This window comes from Trachurus trachurus (assembly GCF_905171665.1).
Source record: "Trachurus trachurus genome assembly, chromosome: 24".
In the NCBI taxonomy this organism is placed as follows: domain Eukaryota; kingdom Metazoa; phylum Chordata; class Actinopteri; order Carangiformes; family Carangidae; genus Trachurus; species Trachurus trachurus.
In genome coordinates this window covers 26,100,016-26,126,167 of record NC_139910.1, presented here as the reverse complement: position 1 = coordinate 26,126,167, position 26,152 = coordinate 26,100,016, and the positions used below count along the sequence as shown (strand labels likewise).

The 26,152-nt window shown below is 42.0% G+C and overlaps 1 protein-coding gene across 1 annotated transcript in view; it reads right to left on the bottom strand.

The window, feature by feature from the left end:
- The window catches only part of pla2g7 (phospholipase A2, group VII (platelet-activating factor acetylhydrolase, plasma)), a 391,387-nt gene that overhangs the window by 309,872 nt on the left and 55,363 nt on the right, over window positions 1-26,152 (bottom strand). The window lies entirely within an intron of this gene.

The window sequence follows — 26,152 nt, the reverse complement described above, 5'->3', positions numbered from 1 at the left end:
AAAACTCAGGTGTGCCTGTTTTTTTTTTTTGTGTTGTGAGCGTCATGAAAGAAACTATTCATCTCCAACGCACTGAGGTGGAGACAGAAGTCTCAGATGAATCCCGGCACATTAAACACAAACTGTCTATGTGACCTGAATTCTAATGATTTTAGGGTCCACATCAATTTAACATATTACTGTATCTCGTTCCCCCACCTGATGGAGTATTTACGTGTTTCTAGGTCAGCGCACTCTCACTCGTCCTCAACAAGAACCTGTAGCAACATCTGGCTCACGCTGTTTGAATTGTGATGCGGACGGAGATGCAGACCAATCAACTGCACTGCAAACAGCGTCATGCATAGATTCACTCTAACAGCCTCTGCCACCCTTCATTCCCCTCCTTCCTGCCTTTGTCTCCTGATTTCCTGTTCTCCGTCCCCTTCCTCCCCCTGTCCCCTCTCTGTTTTCATCTTTTCATGATCTTATTTTGTCTCCGTGTCCCTATCTTCTTCTGTCTCCCACACACATCCAAAACTATTCCCTGTGAGCACATGCCACTCCTAAGAAATGAGGTCTTCTACTGTCTTACTTTGCACCTTTGGGCTTATTACTGTAATAAGATACATAGTAACTTACTATATGAATTACGATATAATGTTTTTTAGGCAATTTTATTTGTATAGCCCGTTTTTTACAAACAGTTTGTCTCAAAGGGCTTTACATGGCATCATAACAACATCCTCTGTCCTTAGACCCTCACATCCACTGAGGAAAAACTCATAGAAAACCCTTTAAACAGGGAAAACCAGGAGAAACCTCAGGGTGAGCAACAGAGGAGGGATCCCTCACCCAGGACGGACAGACATGCAATAGATGTTGTTACAGACAAGAAAACAGTTTATAGTTTAGATGAAACTATTCTGCAGTATGTAAAATTATGCAAATATGCTCCACCCTGACCCCCTGTTATGTTTGTGTTTGTTATCAAGCATTTCTCAGTTCTGGTATTGGTACTTTTAACTACAGTATCTGAATACACCCTGCAACAAAAGTTTACAGCATGGGCCTCTATACTGTGAGTCACTCAGCATGCAGGAGATAAGAAAATGTAAGACATGACTCATAGTTCAGTTTAATGTCATGTTTTCTTTATTACTTTATTTCATCACTAATCTGTACATGTTTGGCCTCGCAACACGGAAGTGAAACAGTTATGGCAATGACACATGAGTGTCACTCACTAACACATGTAGAGCACATATGTGCAGCACACCCTCAGCTGTTGTGTAATGTGTGTCTGTTGTGTAATGTGTGTCGCCAGTGTCAAGGAAATCCACCACAGGTATACAAATGTGTTCAGAAAAATGCAAAGGAAAGGGTGTAAAAAAAGAAAAGAAAAGCAGGATTGGAAAAAAAAGACATGTATAGAGTGAGAGAGAAAGACACACACATCTTACAAGACATCTAAAGAAATAAACACCATTTTAATAGGGTATTCCACCCTTTGGCTTTTACAGGACCTGTGCTCCAGAGGGGCATTCGTCCATCATCTGCAGATCCACAACTGCCAATAAATCCCAGACAAGCTTTTCCTGCCGTCTGACACACAGTCAGCACAGAAAGAGAGATGTTTTACAGTAAAACCACAATCGTGTAAAAGATCCCTCTGACTCCCCCCGGGCCTGGGGGGGCTGGAACAATGCTGTCTCTTTCCTCTACGGACCGGGAAATACAGAGATCTTTACAGTGTGGCCATCGTACACGCACATGTGGAGGGTAGCTTTCAGGGGTGATAACCTCTGACGGCTCTCATGGGGGCCAGCTTGAGGCCAGATGTGATGAGCTTCAGTCAACCTGGAGCTTTTTTTTTTTTTTTTTTTTTTAAAGGAGATAATGCTGGTATTGTTTTAATATCGAGAAAACACGAAAGAGCAAAGTTTGTTGATGGAAACTACTAAATGATACATGATAGGGTTGATTATTTCAGTCATGATCCATGTTGTCCAAATCGACCAGACGATGCTTTTTTCTTTCTTTTTTTTTTTTTTGGCCAGAATGTCTGAAATCAAAGCAAACAGCAGGTTCTGAAATCATTCCACAACAGACACACAGAAACGAGAAAAAAAAAAAAAAAAAATCTAATATGATCCTTTCACATTTTGAGAGTTCAAAGTAACAAGAAACAGGTTGTGGTTCGCCAAGGTTAGAGTTCAAAAAAGCTGACCCCTGTTTGTCTTTAATGTACTCCATGGAAACCTCTGCTCACCCAGCTGGACTTGGCAGGCCGAGGGAATGAAGAAAATTTGGACAATTCAATTGGGGGGAGAGAGAGAGAGAGAAAGAGGAGGGAAGAGATGAGATGAGAGCTGGACGGGGAAGGAAATGCTTTATTCCCTGCTGCAGCGAGGAGAGAGGATTTGCCAAAACGGGGCCAGAGGACAGGACAGTCGAAGCCGTGGCGGTTTTGGAAGACGAGTACAAAGAGAGAGCGATGGCGGTGGATGTGATATCTTTGTTTCATCTAGGATCAGAGATGGCCCCTGAAAAACCTCTGAAAGAAAAGAGGGAAGGAGACGTGCGTGGGGGGTGGGGGGTGTTGGCGGTGGAGGTCAGGCCGGGGGAGTGTGTGCTGACTAAGCCGTTTGAAAGGTCGTGTTATGAACTCATTGTCGACCTTTGCATCCTGTAGGGAGGAGGACCGGGGCCTGGGAATCGCGTTGCAACCCAAAGAGCAGCTCTTATTCGGCCATAACTTAACAGGACCGACACATTTAATCGCTATCAGATAGCGTCTGGGGCGGACACTCCTCCCCGCTCTTTGCCAAGAAGGTCTCTTATCCTCCCTTGCTGATTACATTACACTTTTTAATAAACAACCTCCCCCTTAATCTTCTCTTTTTTCGCTGATATTGTGACACAACTGCTTTACACACATACATCGGCTCCACAGAGGAGAGTTGCGATGCAGGGATTCTGGGCCGACGTTGATTGGGTTATAGGAATATGGCAGCAGGCCTCGTGTCAGACCCCCAAAGGTGTTGAGGCAGCGCCTGTTGTCAGGGTTATTACCAGTCGAAATGCTAACAAGCATATCTGAAGACCCGGAGAGCTCGGTAGCAATGATATTAATAACTGCGGCTCCATCCTGGCTCTCTATTTTCTGAGCCATATTAGTATTGGCCCTTTATTGATACTGTCACCACATCAAGACTAAATCAATAGCACATCTACTGCACTGCATGGATTAGAAAACAAATCAAATAAGATATTCTAGGCAAGTCAAATTGTTTGAGAGTATACTCAGCAGTGCGGGAGGCTCAGAAGTCTTTTTCATGTTAAGAGGCAGATGCTGAATATGTGTATGTGAGGCAGATGGTTGAGTAGACATCTGCAACCATCAAACTGAAGAGTGTGTCTTATGCTTCCAACATCTAAAACACCTCTTCAGTGCATTTATATTCTGCCTGCCACAGGTCATATCTGGGAAGGCATACGCCAGCATTTTCAATCCGGAGGCAAGTATCAGCTTCAGTTCTCGGCAAGAACTGTTTTTAGTCACAAGTGCGCCGTTGTGAAACAAGTGCAGAATCTGAATGTGTATCTTGTGGAATTCCACTGAGTAAAGAATACACTCCTCTATCAAAAATTAGATCATCTACCAACAGCATTGATGCGTGGGGCGGCTGAAGTTGTCTCATCGAGTTGAGGACTGTGAAGCACAATTGGGAAAGTTTTATTCAGTGTGACAGTGTTGCTGGGTGGGCCTCATCCTTTCACACACTGTATTTAAAGTACCAGATGGTGTAGAAAGGCGATTCAGAGGCAGAATTCTTAGGCTAACAGTGTCTTATATTAGTTTTTTTAGCGATGAAATTCAACTGCTTAATCAAGACTGATGTTGTGTATCTGTTCACACACCATTAGTTCATTTTGTGTGTTTTTAATCTGGTTAAACTATTGGATTTTTTCACAATTACTGTTTTCATAATCAATAGATTTGAAGACCCCAGTCAAAGTCCTACCAAGAGGAAGAATTGTGGGCAACGTGTAAGTTTTCTCTGCTGCTGAACAAAGTCCCTATATGGGAGTAACTGGAGGCTACAGTGACTCGGTATCGGAAAGTATTGAGATGAGCTAAGGCTAGCTGATTAGCATGCACGATACAGACAGAGTTCACATTGATGTGTAAGGACTGGTGAGCATAGGTGTGGAAATTGATGATGATATTTCTTCTACACTAGTATGTAGTATAAAAACTAAACATTCAAATAGCTCCTATTTGGCACAGTTTGCTTGGACCCATCTTCATTACAATCATCACATTTTTATTTCATTATTTTCACTATTTTATTAAAGGGGCATTGCCGTTTTTTTTACAAACTTGACCTCAGCATAAAATATGATCATTTACTCACCCAGATAACTTTGGTGTCATTACAAGTCGTTCCGACGAAATTAGATCCAGCCGAGAGCCGCGTATATCCGTATAATGAGTATCTACAGGGCAGCAGAATGCAGCCTTTAAATAACAAATTGCCGCAAGCTGAACTTCGTCAAGCTGGTAATTTTGCTCTGACAAGTCGGAAACACGCAGAAACTAACCGTAGCATTAGCGGTAGCAACAAGCCGCGCCGCGCTCAGAGATGACATCATCCAGGTCAGAGGTTAGTAGGTCAACCTACAGGATGTACGCGGCTCTCGGCTGGATCTAATTTCATCAGAACGACTTGTAATGACACCAAAGTTATCTGGGTGAGTAAATGATCGTATTTTATTCTAGAAATAAGGTCCAGATTGTAAAAAACGGCAATTCCCCTTTAAGTCATAAGCTGATTCTAATGTCCAAGCTAAGCTGTTTGGTTTAAAGAGGAACTATAGTCTGGTCTCTTTTCTTGCCAACCATCACAAATCCTCCAAAGCTGTTTAATTGAGGTAAAAATGTAGCATAGTTAAGCTACAAATCCTGCGTAGTTCCTCTTTAAGATATATCTTTTATAAACCTAGAAACATGATTCACAAAATGAAGCTTCTGCACTTGAATGCTGGAGAGGTCTACCACACTCTCTCTGGCTACTATTCATTCACGATGTAGTGTCATTCCATGAAAACTGTTAAGTTTGGGTCCCCAACATTCAAAGAGGTATAGGAGGCATAATAAAACTGTCAGTAATACTTTCAGTGTCTGAAGCCATTAATTAAAGTTTACTTTCTAGCATGAGGTAAAATAAAAGTAAATAATAAATATACAATTTGCACATAAATAACTTTGTGTTAAACTACAGTCATTTTCTCATGTCCGCTCTGACCATTTTTCTCATTCATGTAATGTAAAACTTAAAAAACATCAAATAAATCTCAAACATGTATTGTTCTTATAGTTAGAAATACTTTCTTCTTAATAGGGAATATGTTAATTATATTAAAATGTCATATTTTTTTATTAAAATAGCATAATTTCTCCATGTCCATCAATTTCATATTCCACCCCGTCACACCAATGTAATTTTGCGCCAAAATGCAATAAACTTCCTGTAAGGAAACAGGAAACAGGGAGTGACATCATTCAAGAGTTTGAAGGAGGGAAGTGCAAACAATGATGAGTTCTGATTTTTCTTTTAGAACATTTTTGGTAAATTTTTCTTTCAAAACCTTCTCCGTTAAGCATAGCATATCCACCCCGTCACACACAAAAAGTGGGGAAAACAATTTTTAAATCAAAATTTCAAATTACATTTGTATAAATCCTTAATTTTACGATGTAATTCCATGCTAACTGCAGTGTTAGCTTTTAGCACATCCAGGATTTCGGCCATATTGCTTTAGATTTTCCACCCCGTCACATTCCACCCCGTCACACACTAAAGTGACGGGGTGGAATCAGTGGCACTGTTCTTCATATTGAATTAGTATAAAATATTTAAATCTCTATCACTTTCACATTTCCCTCCCCCAGCATCAAATTAAACACTTTGTTCTGTGTTATCAGTATGTTCTTAAATTTTGTCCATTCCACCCCGTCACAATATTCCACTCCGTCACACATATATTCCACCCCGTCACAGTGTGATTTAACAAAAAAAAAAAGATTAAAAAAAAAAATTTAAACAAACTATTGGTGTTTTTGAACAAAAAGAATACTTCTGAAGTGAATAACTTTTTGTCTTATTTTAATCTAAAATTACTGTTCAATTTGTTAACCTTTGTCCTGTGACGGGGTGGAAAAAGAAACTCTGATTTCGGGATTTTAATGTGATAAAAGACCGTCAGAAAAGGGTGTCTGAGCTTGAAAAATATGTTTTTTTGCAAGTGTTACATGTTCTTCATGCAATGAAACAAAAAAAAACAAAAAACGTTGAGATCAAAAAACTCAAATTTCCAAAGCCCAAATTTAACAGTTTTCATGGAATGACCGAGTACTGTTTCAGCCCCAAAATGGCCACCAGGGAAAACTAACTTTCACTTTTATGCACATGCCACACTATTTCATTTCAACTCAATGTACATTTGTTGCCCCCTTCACGTCCCTGAGTAATGAATGAGACACCTGAGTGTGTACGAGACGCCCTCTCACGTCTCTTCCTATTTTACTGTGAGTCACCACCTCAGCTCCTATCCTCCCTACCTGTCATCGTGGCTTAAAATAAAGGGAGCCGAGAGCAAGTGATAAAAGAAACACACACACCCCTCTTGACTTAAAATATGCTCAGTGAAGCCCACGCACCATTACTGTATGGCACTCTGATTTATCTCGTCTCATGCTGCCTCTGTAGCTTCACAAAATTCACTGTGCCACAATCACAACTAAACGCCCACACACACACATATATACAGCCATACATATGATACAAGATCTAACGCAATCATCATTTACCGCTGTCTTTGCTCTGGATATGTTCAACATTTTAGACTCAGGTCAGAGAACCTGTGTGTTTGAGCCTCCTCACTTCACTTGATCTGTCATCATGAGCTCAGGGGAAGGGCAATCGGGGGGTATTTCTGTGATTTAGCTTTGTCCCTAATGGTCGGGGTGTGATGAGAGACAGACACAAAGCATTATTCTATAGATAACAAGACAGACAAAAAAAAAAAAAAATCTGTTTCTCTCTCTGGCTCCTCCAATATCTATAGTATCACTCTTTTATCATACCCTCCTGCATTGTAAATACCCAGAAACTCCTCACCACCTGTTTACAGCTCAGACTCAGGCTGTTTAGATTTGAAGTTTCAACCTGAGGATAACCATGATGACATTTTTCAAACACTTTTTAGATTTCTGTATGTAAATGTGATGGTGCTTTAATCTAAACAAGTTGCTTAAGTGGTTTGTAGGTTGGACCCGGTAGCATTTCCATAATAATATTGGGCATAGCACAAGTCTGAATTGAATGCTTTCAGATTACAGTAATGCAAAAACAGATTAAATATGTCCTGTTATTCCAAATAAAACCCATAACCAATATATATATATATATATATATATATATATATATATATATATATATATATATATATATTTTTTTTTTTTTTTTTTTTTTTTTTTTTTGGGGGGGGGGGGTCACTCCAGGGCAGTAGAGAAAGTATTAAGTACATATTCTACCAATTTTTTAGTTGATATAGCAAATATGCCTTACAATTCATTAAGTATGTATGAGATCAATTCTGTCTGTTAATGAAAAAAAAGAAAATCTCTGATTGTGGGCCACACAACAGTAACTGCTACCCAGAATTATTAGCATGCTTAATGACAAAGAACTGAAATATGGAATGGAGAAAAAAAGTAATTTCCAACTATATGCATTTTAGGTTTTTCTTGGTGCTTGCAGTTTCACGGTGTTTTAGGTGGAATACTCTGTGTGGTGCAGTTGTATTCATAACCGTATGATGAATGTGCTAAGCGACCTATATGCTGCTACTGGTTTGTGAGCAGTAATCTATGCTGTTGGTTTTCATTACTCACTGAACTGATGAAGCTTCCTGCTGAAGACAGTGATTGACATCTAGGGTTCCTCTTGCGACTGTGTGAGTCAATGCAAACAAGCTTTACCTTGTTTGTTAGCTTGTTGACTCACGTTAAAACCCGCTAAATCTGTCAATGCTGTTTTCAGGCCACTCTGGTGAATGTTGCGTTTTGTCTTTCATTTTTTGGGGGGGAAGTTAAAGAACAGTAGAGGAACAGAAAAAACATCTCTTTAGGTGAAGCTAATTGTAAAATACTGTAAAACTTGGCCTGTGTCCTTGAACCAAAGTCTGGTCCATATACTTCTACTTCAAGGCAGATTCTGGCTCTGGCCTCTGGTGTCTGACAGCAGCGTAACTGTCTGTGTGTGTTCCAGAATTGGCCCAAATGTTAAACTTACATCCGATAAACATATGTGGGTCGGCTGTGGAATCTTGAGCATACTGGGCCTTACGGTGCGTTCTCACCAAACGCGATGGACGCAATGAACGCCACAACTTTCCATTAAAAATCAATGTAAATGACGCGATGGGGCATGGGGCATGGGGCGACGCGTTTCGGGCGATACGAGCGACGCGATGACGCGGCCATCGCTTCATCGCGTCCATCGCTTGAAGTTGAAAAATCGTGTGACGCTGTGCCGCGACATCCAATCAGTGTTGATATTCAACCACGTCACCGACACAGCTGCAGACACACATTTCAAAACATGGTGGAGAAGATTACTGTGGCTGTAGTCTCGCTCACCAGACCCTCCTTCAGAGAAGAACTATGGCTGCGTAAAAAAAAAAAAAAAAAAAAAAAAAACCCGGGGCTGTGTGTGTTTTCCTCAGATCAATACATCCATGGCCATTTCCCGGAGCTTTACGACACGACGTTGTACTTTTACCACGATCGTAATAAAAAAGATAATGCCTGCAGAGTAGGGATGTGGAGATTCACCGATTCATATCGGTGGTCCGATATAAACGTATGCGATGCGACTGCACCGGTAGATTCAGGCTACATCGGACATAATTTATGGTTGAATTTGCGATGCATCTCTTCTAGCCTTCTACATCGGTAAATTCCATGGTTAAATCGATCATTTCATTTTCCGAGGCAACCTGAACGCACCATCGTGGAAACCGTGCCCGTGCGCAGCCTCCTGCCCTGCTCTGACAGCAGCAGCAGCAGCTGTAGTCAGAGCCGCCAAGAGAAGTAAACAGTCCCGAGTGAAGCGGTGGGTCAATACTCGGCCGTCAGCGGCTGTAACTAGGAGGAGGGCCGTGGTAGTGGCTCTGGCTATGGGCTCTGATTGTAGCAGAAGGACTTTGGTTGTAGTGAGCTGGGAAGCGGTGGTAGCCGCGGATGCTAACCGCTAGTTAGCGGTAGCGGTTAGCATCCGGACAGCTAGCAGGGCTAGTACAGTGTAGCTCTCCTACTCTGCTGCACTGAGCTACACCTGAGCTTTGTGAGCACTGGCTGGAGAGACAACACAGACTCTCCACCCAGAAATGTCCTGTGCACAACAAAACATCTGTGACTTGTCTCTTTTAAGTTGTTTTGTGAGCACTTTGAAAACTTGTGTTTTTAAAGGTGCTATATAAATAAAGTTATTATTATTATAATATAGCAAAAGACCAAACTGCAGAGGTGCCACCACACAAGACTAACCCATGTGATTAAACTGGATTTCATTTCTACCATTTATTTAGTCTAGACTGTACCTTTCAAATATGATTTATTGGTTTGCCCTGTAAAAATTAACCAAATATAGGCTAAATCCTTCAAATTGATACAGAGAGTAAAGCAGAATGGTATTGAGGTAATAAACTTGATGTGGGAAGAAACTCTCATATCAGAACTGTATCAAACATCATATCGAACCAAATCCCTTTGTAATTAAGTCATATCGTTATCAAATCGCATTTGAATCGCATCGCATCGTGAACAGGAGTGAATCGTATCGCATCGTATCGACTAGAGCTTCAGTGTATCGTTAATGTATCGTATCGGTGGCAGCGTATCGAGATGCGTATCGAATCGGCCTCAGTGGTGGAGATATACAACCCTACTGCAGAGGGTCAGAGGACCTACAGCTTCCTCCTTGTGAATATTTCATATGTAGCCTATTTATATTTATTAATATTTCTCAGCCATGGTTGACGAGAGAAAGAAAATAGCGGGAGGTGGGTTGCATCATAGCGCGATGAAGCAATGGTGAAAAAATGTGTCAAGCGACGCAATACTCGCGTTACGGGCGATCGCGTTTGGTGTGAACGCACCGTTAGAGTAAGAAAACATGATTCAGTTTGCTACCTGGCCTTGTTTAGACTTTGGGAAACTCCTTTCAAAGCCACAGAACAGACAGACACTTTAAAGCAGTCCTCGTCCTCACAACAAGTGAACCGCTCTTTGTGCATAAAATGGGTGGAATTAAATATTACATGAGAAGTGTAATGTGTTCTATACAGCGTGTACTTCATCAGCTCTCTTTATTCCTTAATGGTTTCCCCTTTTGAAGCTCTTGGTTTGTTTCATTACTAATGGTGACTCAGATCAGATAAGAGGCATTCTTCTTCCCTCTTTGTTGTGTTTGAAGGTGCTCGTGAAGCAGTTACTTTCTGCAGCACTTCCTCTCCCTCCTCTCCTCATTCGGTGGGGGGGTGGACATAAATTTCCTCGCTTGATCTGTGAGTGGTTTCAGAGGTAGAAAAAAAAGGGAGCTCTGTAAATTCTGCTCCTCTTTTATTTACATTAGTGTGTCAGAGGTCCTCGTGCTAATTCAGCTGGTTCCAGTGTTTCTGGGCGGGGAGTACATCACTTCAGTTTGGGTTAAGCATCCATTACCAAGAGCTGCTGGCCTTGAGGTTTGAAATTGTTTACACACTTGCCCCAACTTATCACAAGCCCCGTGCTTCTCCTCTCCCTGAAGGCCTCCACGGGCTTGTGAGGCCAAAGCCACTTCATCTGTGAATTCTCTGCAGCCTTTATAATTACACAGGGTGAACTGCTGGATTAAAGCAGAAGTAAGCAGAATATTTGTGTTAATATAAGTCTTAAATAGTTATATCTACCGACAGCAATCACTTATATAGGAGTGTTTGGTCTGAAACACGGGTCTGTCAGTCAGGGCCGTTGCTAGGAATTCTGGGCCCCCTTAAAGAATACTAAAGTGGGCCCCTCCCCCTAACTTTTCCTTTTTTTTTCTTAGACTACGTATGTATTATCATTTTTTATTTAGCCTTCTTTGTTTTGATGCTAATGCAGCATTACATTGCAAAAACTCAAGTATCTAGTCAAAATGTAATTTCTAGTCAAAACAAATCTCATTATACTTAAAATAAGACACATCATATTAAAAGTAGCTTGTTTTTAGACACTTTTTACTTCTTTCAAGCATAGTTTCAATAAGTAGAAAAAATCTGATAGTGGAGCAAGTTTTTCTTCCTTATTACAAGCACAAACAACTTACTTTCACTGGCAGATTTGTCTATTTATTGTGAATTTAGGTGAAAATGATCTAAAAACAAGTAAATTTTTAGGTAATGAGTCTTATTTTAAGTGTAAAGAGATTAGTTTTGAATAGAAATGAGACATTTGGACAAGAAATAAGACAAATATTCTTGGAAAGATGTTGAGTTTTTACAGTGTACTATGAGTATTAGTCAGGGTCTTACGCAGAATAAATCAGTCATACAAAGATTAGACTACTGGGGTTTTTTATGGGCCCCACTGGGCGCTGGGCCCCTAGAATTATCATCACCTTTCTCCCCTATACAACGGCCCTGCTGTCAGTCACTCTGCTCTCCTGTAAGCCGAGGGGAAAACTTTCCTTGTATCCTACAACCTTTATCCAATGAGGAGAGAGAACGGCATAAAGGGGCGGTCCTCTCTGTGTGTGCAGCCAAGGGATGCGCGTGAATGTGGTGACGTAGGGACGAGGACGGGGACTGCTAACTCCATCGGCTGACAGGAAGTTAGCCAAAACGACCAGATCGCTTACTTCTGCTTTAATACTAAAATGTCTAATGTTCTGTCGGTACAAAATTTGAAACTAAGATGGTAAATTGACAAATCTGAGTCATGATTCAGGCAAACCTGAGCACATACTCACATGGTAACACCATTTGAAAAATAAACATCCATAAATCTGCACCAGAAAACCAAAGAGGGCTGTGTGTTGATTTATTTGTATTTGGAGTAGATTCACATTTACTCTTTTGGCAGACACTTTTTATCCAAAGCAACTTACAACAGGAGCCCATCAGCAGGCTTCAGTGCAGATAGATTTATTGAGTCTAATACTGTGGGGGTAGAGCTACTGGTATACCTCTTGAGCCACCTGATTTTGTTAAGATATATTCTCCTCTCAGCCCCACATTTATTATGTTTAGTGTCAGTTCAGGGGAATAATCCTAAAACATTATCAGACAGAAAGGTGTGCCAAAAGGGTGAAGATGTGGCAGAGTCCAGAAAGAAACAGCAGACAGACTTTCAGTACAAAGAGCACAGTGTCATAGGAAAGGACAAGCCCTATTTCTTTAGAGATTTGTCACCTGGCCTTTATGCTTTGTCATCACTGCAGTAAACAGATGATTCTCACATTGAAATGGTTGTTTTGAAGCCGGGGTGGGGGGGTTGTGAAGGTCGCTTTGGTTCTGCGTGTGTCTCTCTAGAAAAGTCACCACATGCCACTGACGTTTTTATGATCTCCTTTGAGTTCTCTAAATGTCATGTTTCTGATGTGGATGTCAGATTGTGTTTCTTTTACAGCCTAATGTCAGCAGGTGATTTGTTGAAAACTCACAGTGAGTGTGGATTGAGCTTTCATGGCCTTCCATACCCACATACTGCAGCGCATTTCAGTATGGGAAAGCCATGAAAAGCACCAATTTCTTTTATTAACCATCATGTATTTCTTGCTGCCAGCACGCCTTCACAGATGACAGTGTCACTCACCACTTTGGTCCAGTTTGAAAAACCTCATTGGTTGCAGATGGATTGCTGTGAAATTGTGTGCAGACATTCATGGTCCCCAGAGGATAAAACCTAATGACTTTGGTGAGTCCTTGATATTTCCTCCAGTGGAACAATGTGGTTCATATATGTTTTGATTGAAGAATCTGAATAACTGTTGGACGGATTGCCATGAAATGTGCTCCAGACATTCATGTTCCCTTCAGGATGATTTATTCATAACTTTGTTGATCCTTTAACTTTTCATCTTTCATCTTTCATCATATTCAGCTAAAAATGCACATTTTTTCATATTTTACACCAAAATTAATGACTTTCCCACCTATCTATATGTGTTTTGGGCTTATTACAAAATGCTAACGTGCTAATGTGATATTTTCTCATGGCAAACATGCTAAATGTCATGCTAATCATCAGCATTTTAGCATCCTGATGCTAGCATTTAGCTCAGGCCAGCACTTTGCTTAAGTGCAGCCTCAAAGAGCTGCCAGACTGGCTCTAACGCTTAGTGGCATATTACTGATACCACATATAGCACTGCATGTCAAATCAATTCTGATTCTGTGAAATGCAACTCACTCAAATATTATTGAAACTAAACTATGCATAGCGAGATGAAGAAAAAATAAAAGAAACTTAGTACATTCATGTTTTTGAGCAAAAAGCCTTCTAAAAGGCTGCTCTAATGTATCCTTGGACAGTGAACAGAAAAAGGCACTATGGGAATCTTCTTTTCTTATACACAAAATATGATATCAATACTCTAACTTGATTAGGCTTTGCCTTGGCTTCAAAACCTCTGCTAAACATCGACGGTGGTGCTGTGATGGACTGACATATGCAACCACATGTTCAGGCTGACTCCATTTAAAATCCTCCCATATGGTCTAAAATCAGAAATTACGTTCCCGGACTTATTTTGATGGCTCAGATTTCCAATGAGGGATGCTTTGAAAGCCTTGTCTGAATAGGTCTGACTCCCAAGATGAGGAATTTATTCTCTCCGAGGCTCAGTGTAAGGAGTGAGAGAATAAGTGAGGGCATATTTTGTAGATTTCAGTATGAGGTATTTGAAGTTGAGATCTTAAAATGAGTCAGTAATGGAGGCTGTGACTTCACTTTTCCTCCCTAAGTATGTGAAAGCCCACTAAAGATACTGTTCAGTAACTCCACCTTAAAATGTTATAATACTTTTGCGTGAAGCCCTCGAAATGGAAACTTGATTGATAGTATGCGAAACTAAAAGTGGCTCATCGCTTTCAAACGTGCATTAAAACCATGAAAGTGGAGCCGCGCCTGACGTCACCGAGTGTTGCAGCTGACTTTTATCGGACTCTTCAGTCTCTCCCGAGAGAAGAAACGGCATATAAGTGACAAATTATCTCACGCACTTGTAATAAATTATGTGGTAGATGGTATGGACATATTTTCTCTGAAATACCCGAGAAAGAAAAAAAAAAGGACCCCTCCCCTCCCATACTCACACACAAGCACAAGCACAATCACACACAGAGAAATACAAACACACACTCGCGTGCACACTTTTGTGGCTCAGGAATCATGTTTTAATTGATGCGATTACCAGCCACTGAGAAATGTCACAGAAACTTTTAATTAAGTCTAGCCTGTAATTAAAATATTGGAAAAAAGACACACTCCACTGGCAGCTGTAAGCCCGTCTGCCTCAATGCCAGGGACATCAGGTCACTCTCAACCCACTTGATTATTGCTTAAATTGAAACCCACGTTCGGTGTCTCAGCTTGTCATTTCACATTAATCAACATGTATTTTAACTGTGAACAAAAGATGAAAGACTCAATGACATGGAAATTAACAGTGATCACATTCGCTTCATTTTTGAATACAGATGTGATTAGATAACATTACTTCCATTGCAGCAAATATAAAGACGGTATAGAGTTGTTTTACGGTCACCATGATGTTCAAGTAACTGTTTACATTATTACAATAGCCTTTCTACCACCCAGAGTTCTTGTGGGCGTTTGCAGGGCAGACAGAAATTGATTCAAATAAATGCCAAAGTTCTTTGCAGTTCTTCAGACTTTCTCCAGAAAGACTGTGGCCTACTTGGGGAAGAAAGATTAGTAAAAGACAGAACATCCCACATGGACTTAGAGTGGTTTTCTTCCCCATCACAGTGCCCACAACTTTGTAATTGTCTTTACATCCAGGCTCTTAAGGGAAACGGGAGCAAACCCCACTCCAGCCCAGTGCTCTATTTGTCCCAACTTCCAATAGGATGAAGGAATAATGTTCTAAGCAGCCTCAATCTTTGAGCTTAAGAGAGGGTGATTGAAGCCCTGGTGGCTTAACAGATAAGACAGACTGCTGAGTGCCTGCATGTTGTTTCTCATTCCATCGGCATTGGAATCTAAAGTCGCTCAGATTTATGTTCAGCACGGACCAAAATATTCTCATTAATATTTATGCTCATATACAGTAAGTAACAAATCTAAAAAAGTTAAGAGCTTGTTACTTTCCACAGGTATCAGAGTAAAGTACACTATCTAACAGGAGTGTGCACTGTACTTGACTTTCTTGGCCACCGTTTTATATTGTAACAGAAATCAGATTAGTTCCTCTCAACTTTGGCTTTATGACCCACAACTTCATCATTTTGATCGTCTTATTCCTACACAGGTTATTGTTATCATCAGTCCTTTAAAGCACATTGTAATTTAATTTACCTGCTCAAATAGAACGAAGAAGTTTGAAACTAGCTTGTAAAAAGTGAAGCTTTTAGCAACAAAATATTGCATGACTACTGGCAGGACATAGGATTAAACAGGGTGCCCAGACAAGTTTATTGTACAAACCTTTTAAGGTGAAATGTCAGTAATGTGTTGGCAGCTGTTTTCCACCTCCTAACTGGCCTGAAGTCTGTTAATGCAACTATTCACTCACTGCTTATCTCTGAAATGACTGGTTTTGTCTTTTATTAGAAAATATTGGATCTAGGCACTAGACACATGCATGGGCCAAAATAAGCATTAATATATCCAAGAAAGTTTGGACTTCCTGTTTTCACTTTGTTTTGTTTTGGTTTTATGTTCTATTCAGAGTTGTTCTGCTCATACCATGAAATTAAGATTAAACTGTTGCCAGCGGTGGGACACACAAGTAAAAGGCTTTTGTTGTAATTTAAAGGATGCCACATTGCCCTAACATACTGAGCATGTTTCAATTAGATCTTTATATTGTATCAGGATTCGGTTCAGACAGGCTTTTCGAGCAGCAATGCCCTCCCTGTCTCTGTCTATATAGACATGAGAGAAATGTTTTTGACTTAAGAACTAAATTCAGCCAAGAAAGAAACAAACCAAACAATTACTCAGTATCTGCCTATCAGCAAGCGACAAGTACAAGCTTATCTGAGTTATAATTCTTGGCTGACATAAATAAAGATACCTTGTGATGTGCAACAAAGGTCAAATTTAAATAAAACATAAGACTTAGATTTATTAATATCCCTTTGACATATTACATTTGTTATGCTATAAAAGAAACTACAAAATGGATCTAGACAAGTTTGATAGTGGAGACTGAATGCTTTTTTACAGCTGGAATGAATAGTGTCTGTCCAGGTTTTTCAAGGGTTTGGTAAACTGCTGATGGGATAGTGAAAATGTAGAAAGTCATGTGTCAAATTCTGAGTATATTTGGCTATAGATCAAAGACTATAACATTAGCCCACCTTCAAAGGTCTTACAAATGTATAGATTTTGAATTGATCGCGGAGCACAGAGGACAATGAAGCATTGTAAAATTCTGTTATTAAAGCTTAAACAAGGCTAAGAGTCTATATGAGTCATAGGAGCTCTGTGAGGCTGAGCTAAATGTTAACAAGTTCATTACAGAGATGCCAGCATGCCACCATGTTCATGACTTTGGTTTAGCATGTCAACCAACATGTAGTGAGGGTGATAAACTGACATTGTGGCTAAAAGATAAAATAATTTAGACATATAAATACAGGATCATCTCACTGTGACTCCCCTTGTAATAGATAAAAGAACAATGATTATGTGCAGTTCATCTAGCCTACATAAAGAGGTCTGCTTCCACTTCCTGAATCTGACAAAGAGCTAACCAGTGTCAGACCCGACCATGACACCTCTGTTGATCCCATCAGAACACATCAGACACCAAACCGCCCCAGAGCCGTCTCCCCGGGCGACTCCACCCTGAGCCCAACCACCACAGCTGCCACCCATTCTCTGCCTCTCCCCTCAAAGTTCAACCACACATGATGCGAGGCTCTGTCTGTGCATTCTTAACTTGTTTTTGGTTTAGCTCTCCGTAGCCGCTATAAAACAACCCAATCAGCACTCTGTGCAATTACCGAATAGTCTGAGGAAGCAGCGGCTTGATTTAGCAGACTGTGGGGACTGTCATTTTCTATTATCCTTGGGTCGGTGATGATTTACGCCGCATGTGTGTGCGAATGCACGTACTGTACTGTATGCTCGCCTCTTTCTGTCTCACACACTTTCTCTTCTTCCCTTTCCTTCCTGTCTGTCTTTACCTCTCACTCTCTCTTTCTCCACATGCTAATATCTCATCTTTTCTCCTGAGCAGGGCCCCTGACCCAAAGTCCACAATACCAGATGTCTGCACAAACGAAGCGAGAGGAAGTCCTAGCTACATGATATGAAGATGAAAGCTAAGATGGTGTTGGATAGCCCTCGTGCTGCGTTGTTGAAATAAACAATAGGTTGGAAGCTGAGATGTGAGTGTGTGTGCGTGCTCCTTTTCTCATAGGATTCCCACACAAAGCAAATAATTTCACCAGTGACTGTTCCATATATGGTTACATACAGTACAGTAAGGACCCTAGTGAGTTAGCTATTCAGTGTCACACAGATTGCAACAATGGCAAGCTGTTCGCCGGCGCCCTGGGGAGAAGGAGCATGCGCTGCGCTCTGTTATAAATCACATTTCCTCTTCTGTAATTAAAGTGTTTAAGTACATACAGCTAAAAACAACAGAACGCCTTGGGAAGTGCATATGATGTTAATATTCATCACCACATAGCTACGTTGCAGCAAATGAAATGACAAATAACCCATATGAGCCTACAATCAAAGCAGCCTAAATACATGGTGCGCACCACTTCCTGGTCAGGAAAGGAGAGCCGAAGAAAGACACGAAGCTGAATTTAGCCAAAAGCGTTGACATACTGAAACCCTGCAGTAGCCGCAAGACCTTCCTTCCTGCTTCTCCCCCAAACCCGACCCAGCAGGCCGTGCTGTTCCAGTAATTGAGCGAGTAATGGACTTATTCCGCTGAGTGGTTCTCTGGGTGTACTCAATACTGGGATGTAAATCCTGTGGCAAATGGCAGATTAGAGGAAGAGAAAAAAACTTGAGAGAAATAAATAAAAGCGAAAAAAAAGAGAGTACAAGAACAAAAGAAAATCCATAGTACAATTATTCCCACGCAGTAAATTCAGCTGAGGTCTCAGCTCTGAGCTGTTTTCATCAGGATTCTGCTTAAAGTCCGCTGCTCTCTCTGGTTTTCTGGCTTCGCCCGACGGTGCCGCAGAAATACCACCGGGGTTTGTATTCATTCATTCTCTGCCTTCACATTTCTGTCCCGTCTCCCATACCACCTCTTGTTTGTTCCCTCCATCCCAGACACACTGTCCTCCATACACCCCGGCTCAACACTGGGCTCCTGCCACGCATTCTACCAGTGGGAAACACTGATCGGACTAATCCTTTTTCTGCAAACGCACCATGCAGCCTAGATCCTCTAACAATTAGCTTGTACAATAAACCCATTATCCATAAATCCATCAGAGGTCTCAGCTCCAGCCCATCCCTACCAAAGACTTCAACACAGCCTTGTGTGCTTTCTTGTGGCTTCCTGTCAGTATTAACTAACAACACATTGAGGTTTGCATCTGGATTACCACACACTGCAACCACTGTGCTCATCATCTCTCAATCTGTCCACATCTCTTTCATCTCAGTGTGAATCAATTATAGTATTATTGCAGTTTCCTCCTCCTATGTGTTTTCTCCTCCCCTCTCATTTTCACTGCCCGGCAGCCACCCTGCTTCAAGAGTCGGGGCCCACACCAAACACTTCGCTGGAAGAATTGACTGATTGAAATAATCCCTTTCCTCAAAACACGCCATTCTGTCCAGATCCCCTCACAATTAGCAGCCCACGGCCAGATAGCCTATAGTGAAAATAAGCAGCCTCGAGTCAAAACAAACACATGCAGGCGAAGGGTGCAGAAACCCACAGCAAGCCGCCAAGTGAAATATTTTCGGGCCGCCTTGTCATGCTGATGCTACAATGGAGATGGTAGCAGTGATCTCATCTGTTAAATATTGTTTTTGCCATGTAGGCTACAGGATCTTTTTCCCCTTGTTCGGCACACACAAATGGGGTGTATTCTTAACGCCAGGCCTATAAATTAATGTTTTTGTGGGAGCCTGTTGCTAAGGGCTGGAAGAGGGTGGGGGGAAAAGAAGGAAAGGGGAGGGGGGCAGTGGCCGGGGGCCAATTAAAATACAGATGTCTGACTGTCGGTGTAATTCCATTCAGCCATGATTTACATTTAGAACAGTCAACCTAGGCCTGCCACTCTGCGCTCGCACAGGAAATCGAAGCTGACTCCAACCTAATGAGAAAAGTGAACCTCCCGAACTTTTACGAGACTCTCGTCTGAAAGGAGCCTTGCAACTTTGGCCATAATATGAAAGCCCTTTCAGCTAATCACCCACTGACAGGGGAGACCGGTGCATTAGGAGCTCAGCTACCAATTTCACTTGGTGCTGCTGGTGTGAAAAATGCATGGCGGGAAAAGTTGCCCTTTGTTAATACTCCATTTTGGCAGCCTCTCCTAAGGATAATCTCCGTCAAATAGTTTACCTCATTTGGAGCAGCACGCTCAACAACACACTTATCTCAGGATGAAGGGTTTTATTGAGCTGAAAGACCAAAATATCCTATTGTTGTTGTTTTTTTGTATTAGTGTTTGACCCACATGGTTGCAGCTATAGCATTAAAGATTATGTCGACTTTCTGGCTTCCCACTTCCTGCCATAATTTTCAAAACGTGATTTAAGGAGCGCTGTGGGAATGAAGAGATTCAAGTGGAACGAGAGACAAACTGACCATCACTCTTAGTTAGCTTATCTTAGCTTAGCATAAAGGCTGGAAGCTGGAAACAGCTCATCTGAGGTCTGTCCAAAGATAACACACCTGTCTATAAATGTCTTTAATTGACATGTAACTTCCCGGACTTCTGGTTGCCTGGCAACTCATCCCTGTCAAGAAATAGTCTGGCACATAACACCTCATAAAACAATGAATTTTCATTTTTACACACCAGTGTCTGATGAAACAAACAAGGTGCTACATGTTGATTAGTGAACCTGCGCTGGCAGATGGACGTTGTCATTGGGTCCACACTTTCAATTCATTTCAGTTTTATTCGTATATTGCCAAATCATAATTATCTTAGGGGTCTGTCCAGGGTAAATTCAAGAGCAGAAGGTCAGGATATTCCCACAATGAGCAGCACTTGGCAGGAGTGTGGAGGAAAAACTCAGTTTAAACAGGAAGAAACTTCCTTAGTGATACCAGAGAGCAGACAGAATACCGTATAAGAGTGGCAGACTATCAACATTACCATGTAGGCTAATGGCGCTTTTTACATTGTCACATTAATGTGTTTGTGTTGTGTTCTGCATTAGCATACACACACCTGCCAAGGTGAATCTATGCAATTACGCATATGGCACAAAAAATAAAACCCCCTCTTTTCCTCTTGAACGTAGAGTGATGGTTTGACTTTCATTGGCACTTAGTCACAACATCCATTTGGTCAGAACAAGGCTACATAAAGCGCTGAGGACACAATGTGCTGTGCCTGTCAATAATGCTAATCCCGTATATGGAAAGGAACAGGATCTATTCTGTCCACGGCAATAACTCACAACTTTCTTTACCATCCTCTGCTTTATATCAGCTGCCGTACTTTAATATCCCTGTCCGACAAAATGCCTCGACAGTCCTTCCCAGCCAAAGCCGCCCTATCATTTACACCCAGCCTTCTGTGCAAATCAGCTCTGGCTTTTGATTCCCATTTTATAAGGAAAGGTCAGAACAGCAATGATTTATAATGCATTCTCCTGTAAATTCAACAAGGTAATCCATCAAGCCAAAAAAAAAAGAAAAAAAGCCCCATAATAAACATTTTCCTCTTCCAAAGCCTGTGTGAGTGAATACTCAGGAGGGGGCTATGTTTTCACATACAAGACTGATATATGTGACATTCAACAAACAAAAAAAAAGCCTGTACCAGAAAGTCAGAATAGCTGATGAAATCATCTGTGAAGACAAAAGACAATGGAAGGCCGGATTTCAGGAGACAGATAGTTTTGCTTGGACATGTGTTTATTAGTTTTAGAGCTTCTACTTATCTGCTGGAAAAGTCCCAAATTCAAAGCTTGACCATTACAAACAGTGTGTAGGTGTCAGCCATTCTTCTGCACTTCATCCAGCTGTAGGCCTAATAAACAGGATACTCTCCTCGGACAATGCAGCCAGGAAGCAGGCGCTAGTCCACTCGTCCCCGAGTTCATCTGGGACACTGTGGCACGAGCACTTTCTACCCTTTATGGTGAAGATGTGCAAGTGGCACTCCGAAATAGAGGAAACACCGAATGCTGATGGAATTCGGAGCGTGTCTTTAAACAATGCGTCTGACCTAAGCTCTGGTGGTAAATCATCGGGGGCTTTGAGTCGATGCGGAGAACAAAGAGGGGGGATCTTAAGTGGTATTTTCTTCTTCACAGTCAGGGGAAGGGAGCTGAGTGTGTTTGCCAAGGCGCTGCACTTATAAAAAGCATCAATGAGGGGAAAACATAAAAACAGTCAAAGTTTTGGAACTTTTTTTTTCTTCTTTCCCCCGAGCCTGTCCTCTGCAGACATGAAGAAATTACATCTTGTAAGATTTTCCCTGTGTTGCACATTCCTGCATGTGGGCGGCTTGTGGGATTAATGCAAACGGGTGACTTGTCTTGCTGATCAAGGAGGAGAGAGCGGCTCCGTTGCGGAAAGCCAATCTCTGAACATAATATGACCCTTTCGCATTTCGCATCGGTGGGAGCCGAGGCCCTCCTTGGCACTGCAGCCCACATCTGAGCCCCTCCGGCGTGGGCCCTTCTCCCCTTCTTCTTGCTTTTCCTGTGCCACGCCGCACAGCGAGGAGCGGGCGGAGAGGCGCAGACAGTGACAGCGGTGAGCGAGGGCGGGCGGGAGGCACTTCTGAGGCGAGCCTCGTCTCTAATAAAGGGGGTGATCAAACATGTTTTTTTCCCTGTGAAAGAAAATATTATTCTAGAGAACGGCAGAACGGGGTGATGTAGGAGGGGAAGCCGGCGTTACGTGCCAATTTTGGCCTCCAGTACGATTGCTCTGATTTGGTTTCAGGGATCGTTGCGGGAAATTAAAGACAAATGTGCAGTTTTTGATGCGCTACCCCTCACAGATTTCTCTTTCTTTTTTTTTTGTCAGATCCTCTTACTCCCCTTTTTTTGCATCAATTCTTTCCTGGCTCCTCTTCACAATGGAAACTCACATCCCCCTAGAAGCAACAAGGCCGCTCCACAACATACATTTTCCCATAAACAAGTACACAAAGACTTTCTCTCATCCCACTCAAAGTGGGACAGACTGTGTGAATAAACACCAAATCTCAGTGTCCAAACTTGTGGACTCACAGACTTCCAGGCGCGTCCCTTTAAGTCCATGAGTGCTCCGAGCTGTCCCAGCGTAATGAGTGTTCTCTAGCAGACATTTTGGGCCCTTTATACACACTTTCCGCAAGTCTGCGTTACTGCGGACCTTGCCTGAGGGAATTACCCACAGTTCATAGCCCTGTGATGTTAAACACAGGGTAACCATGGTTACCAGGGGATGCTCGGAAAGTCTTAAAAGCTGACAAACACGCATTAAAAAAGCAAACCAAAATAAGTTTTGTTGGTAGATTTTTTTTTTTTTAAGTATATTTTTTTTGGCTTTTTTGCTACTGCTACTGTGACATACTGTGCTGTGTTTGTTGTCTGACCCATGTCATGTCAGGTATCATTGTGAAGCTCTCTCTCTCCTGAACAATCATGTAGGCCAACCAATCATAAAAGTATGATTTACATTAACAATCTATGGAATGTTACAAGTCTGTAAAGGCTGTTTTCTCATTCCTAAAAACTGGATTGTTTAGGGCTGGTGACAGTATTTTCTCATTTACAAAGTGATAAAAACAGAGTTCATTTGCAAAAGCAGATAACTCCATTTTTAAAAAGTTTCCAAATCTTCATTTTTTATTTTTTATTTACATAAGGTGATATCAGTCAAACCAAAGTTGAGTGACTTGAGATGTAACAAAACAGACATATCTCAAAAAAATAAAGTTTTATTGAAAACAACACTATGCAAAGAATAATTACAAAGCCTCAGCTCATTTTTTTCAAAATGGCACTTATCTGCTTTTGCAAATGAACTCTTCAAAATCCCCTCTGTAAAAACTTCTGACTCTAAATAAAACAAGAATTTCGAAAGGAGCTTTATCCATTTTTCAGATTTAGGTTCTGGGAATATGCAAATTAGCGCATATTTCATCAGATATTGCCTCATGTACATACGTAAACATAACATTTGACAAAACTTTTTACAGTAATGTAAGTGATAAACTTTCAAGTGATAAAGTTTCATGGTGATATCTGTTATTTAATTTTTTACCCTATTCACCTATAGTGTCTCAGGGAAAGAAGGATACATTTATAAACACAGAGCTCAGCGGGTTTGTGTTTGTCCTGTGTTGGCGAGGCGACAACATCCAAGTAGCTATGCTTTTATCAGATCTTCAACATTTACTTTACAAACAGGAAACATACAAAGTGTAAAAATCAAAGGTTTCCGAACCCACAACTGTACACAGAATGTTTTGGCGTCGTCGAGGCCACAACTTCTCGCAGCCTCCTGCACTCAATCACTTACCAGGTGATGTCGATTAAGTGTGAGTGTTCAGGACCGAGGGGGATGCTGGGATCTGTCCAAATAGAATAACCATTGAAACAAAGTGTTTCTCCTTCCTCTGGAGTTGGGAGTGCGTGAGTGGTGGAATTGTTCTCTAATTTTATTCTGCAGCTGTCATGGCGACAGTCCGGGGCAGGTATAGCTTCAATTGTATTTAAGCCGATCGTCAATTGACAAGCGGAGCCGAGGCGTGCGGTAGAAACAGCCTCCAACATTTCCTCCGGTGCTCTTTCCAATTTATTCATGATTGTGCATCAATGTCAGCAGCTATAACACCACTTCAACAGTTCACACATACACAGCCTACACCCGGCCCGGCTGACTCAGCAGGACGGCGGTGCAGAGGGGGGCCGCATGTGTATACGGAGAGGCTGACTGGCGTTCCGTACACACCGCGGGATGACATCATCCCCAGGGCGCTAATGATTGGGTGACCTCCTCCCGCTGGCGAGCAGATGCACGGCAGACTGTTATTCCTCACACAGCCTCCTCTGTGCGACTACTGTACTTACTTTCGACGGCATTAACTCCAAAAACCCCCCGACGCCGCAGAGCCAAACAGCGCTCCACATAAGACTGTATTATCTCCGCAATCTGAATCCAATTAACAGAAAAACCCACACAGAGTTCAAGCGCCGGGGGGGCGGGAGAGGAGGAGGAGGAGGAGGAGGGGGAGGAGGAGGAGAAGGGTGGAAGAGGTGTGTGTGTAAATATCAGGGGAGACGAAAACAGCGGGAGAGAAGCAAATCACACCGTCTTTCTGGTGGTTTTTTATTGAGAATTCTCTTACCTCTTGTGTGTGACATTCAACAATAGCTTTGTTCTCCGAGACGGGGGAAAGGCAGCGAGGCTCACCTTTATCTGCTGAATTCACAATTCCCTGATGGTACAAAAAATGACAAAGAAGAGAATCTCCCCTTCCTTTATTTAATCTCATCTTTCACTCACAGTGGGTCAGCGGGGTGGCAGGGAATCACTCCTCACTTGATGCCAGGGAAATGAAAACAAAGACATGTTTGCATGCAAGTTTTTTTTTTATTTTTTTCTCCCCCCTTTGCTCCCTTATCCTCTGTTGATACAAGGACATGACCATCACAAACAAAAGACGTGGAACAGACGAGGCAGTGACAGCGCTGCGGCAGGATATGGTAATGCGAACCAAATGAGCCTCGTACGCGTGGTGAGTGGCCCTCGAGACAGATCCCTTCCTATGAAAAGGGTGTTGAAACATACGGTAATTGCTTGCAGTGTCGTTTGGCAGCGCTGCCCCTCCTGACTTCAGGAGCTTTTTATAGACGGGGTAATTCTCCATTATTCTGCCAATGTTACATTTCAAACAAGAGGCGAGAGGACGGGGGGGAAAAACCGTGGCGGCGGCGGCGGCGCGCACACTTAAGAACTTGAGAAGTGATAAAAAACAAAATGGGAAGTAGAGGTGGAAAAATCTCCAATGGAAATAATTCATGTACTAGTTTGGTCACAGTGCAGGAGCAGAGTGTTGTGACTCAGGACCAAAGGGACTAGTATTCTTTCCATTCTGCTGATGGAAACCTAATAATTTTTAAAAATGTGACAACGCTGGGGACTTGTGAGCACGACAATTACGCTGCAAGTAACAAACACAGAGATAAATACGGCAAACATGGCTGCCTCCTGTCTTCTAGCTCTGAATTATTAAAGAACTGCAGAGAAACAGCAGCTGGTGAGTCTGGCAAATAATAATAATAAAAAAAGCTTTCAGTGTGTGTTTTGTGCAGCAGCTTCTGAACTTTTCCATACCTCCGACTCAGGTCTGAGACTGCTCGGCCTGTCTCCGGACGGAGTGAGTGTCAGCCTCCTTTTCATGGCAAACTGATTTGTGGTGAGATTTTGACACAAAATGGCTGCCATGAATCACCCAAGCAGACCGACAGGTTGCTGACGGATGAAGTGCCTCTTGCTCCCGGCTCACCTCCGTCTTCTTTTTTTTCTTTCTTTCTTTTCACATCCACAGATGCCTCGCCGTGCAAGGACCACCGTTATGGTTCCAATCATAGTGCAATCAGCTTTAGAATAATGTCAGCGGTTAGCGCTACATCTCATCGCAGCCTGAAAGAGAAAAGTCTGCCTGCGCACCTCATAACTTACTGGTTCGGCCCTGTGAAATGTCACAATGTGTCACTGTGGAG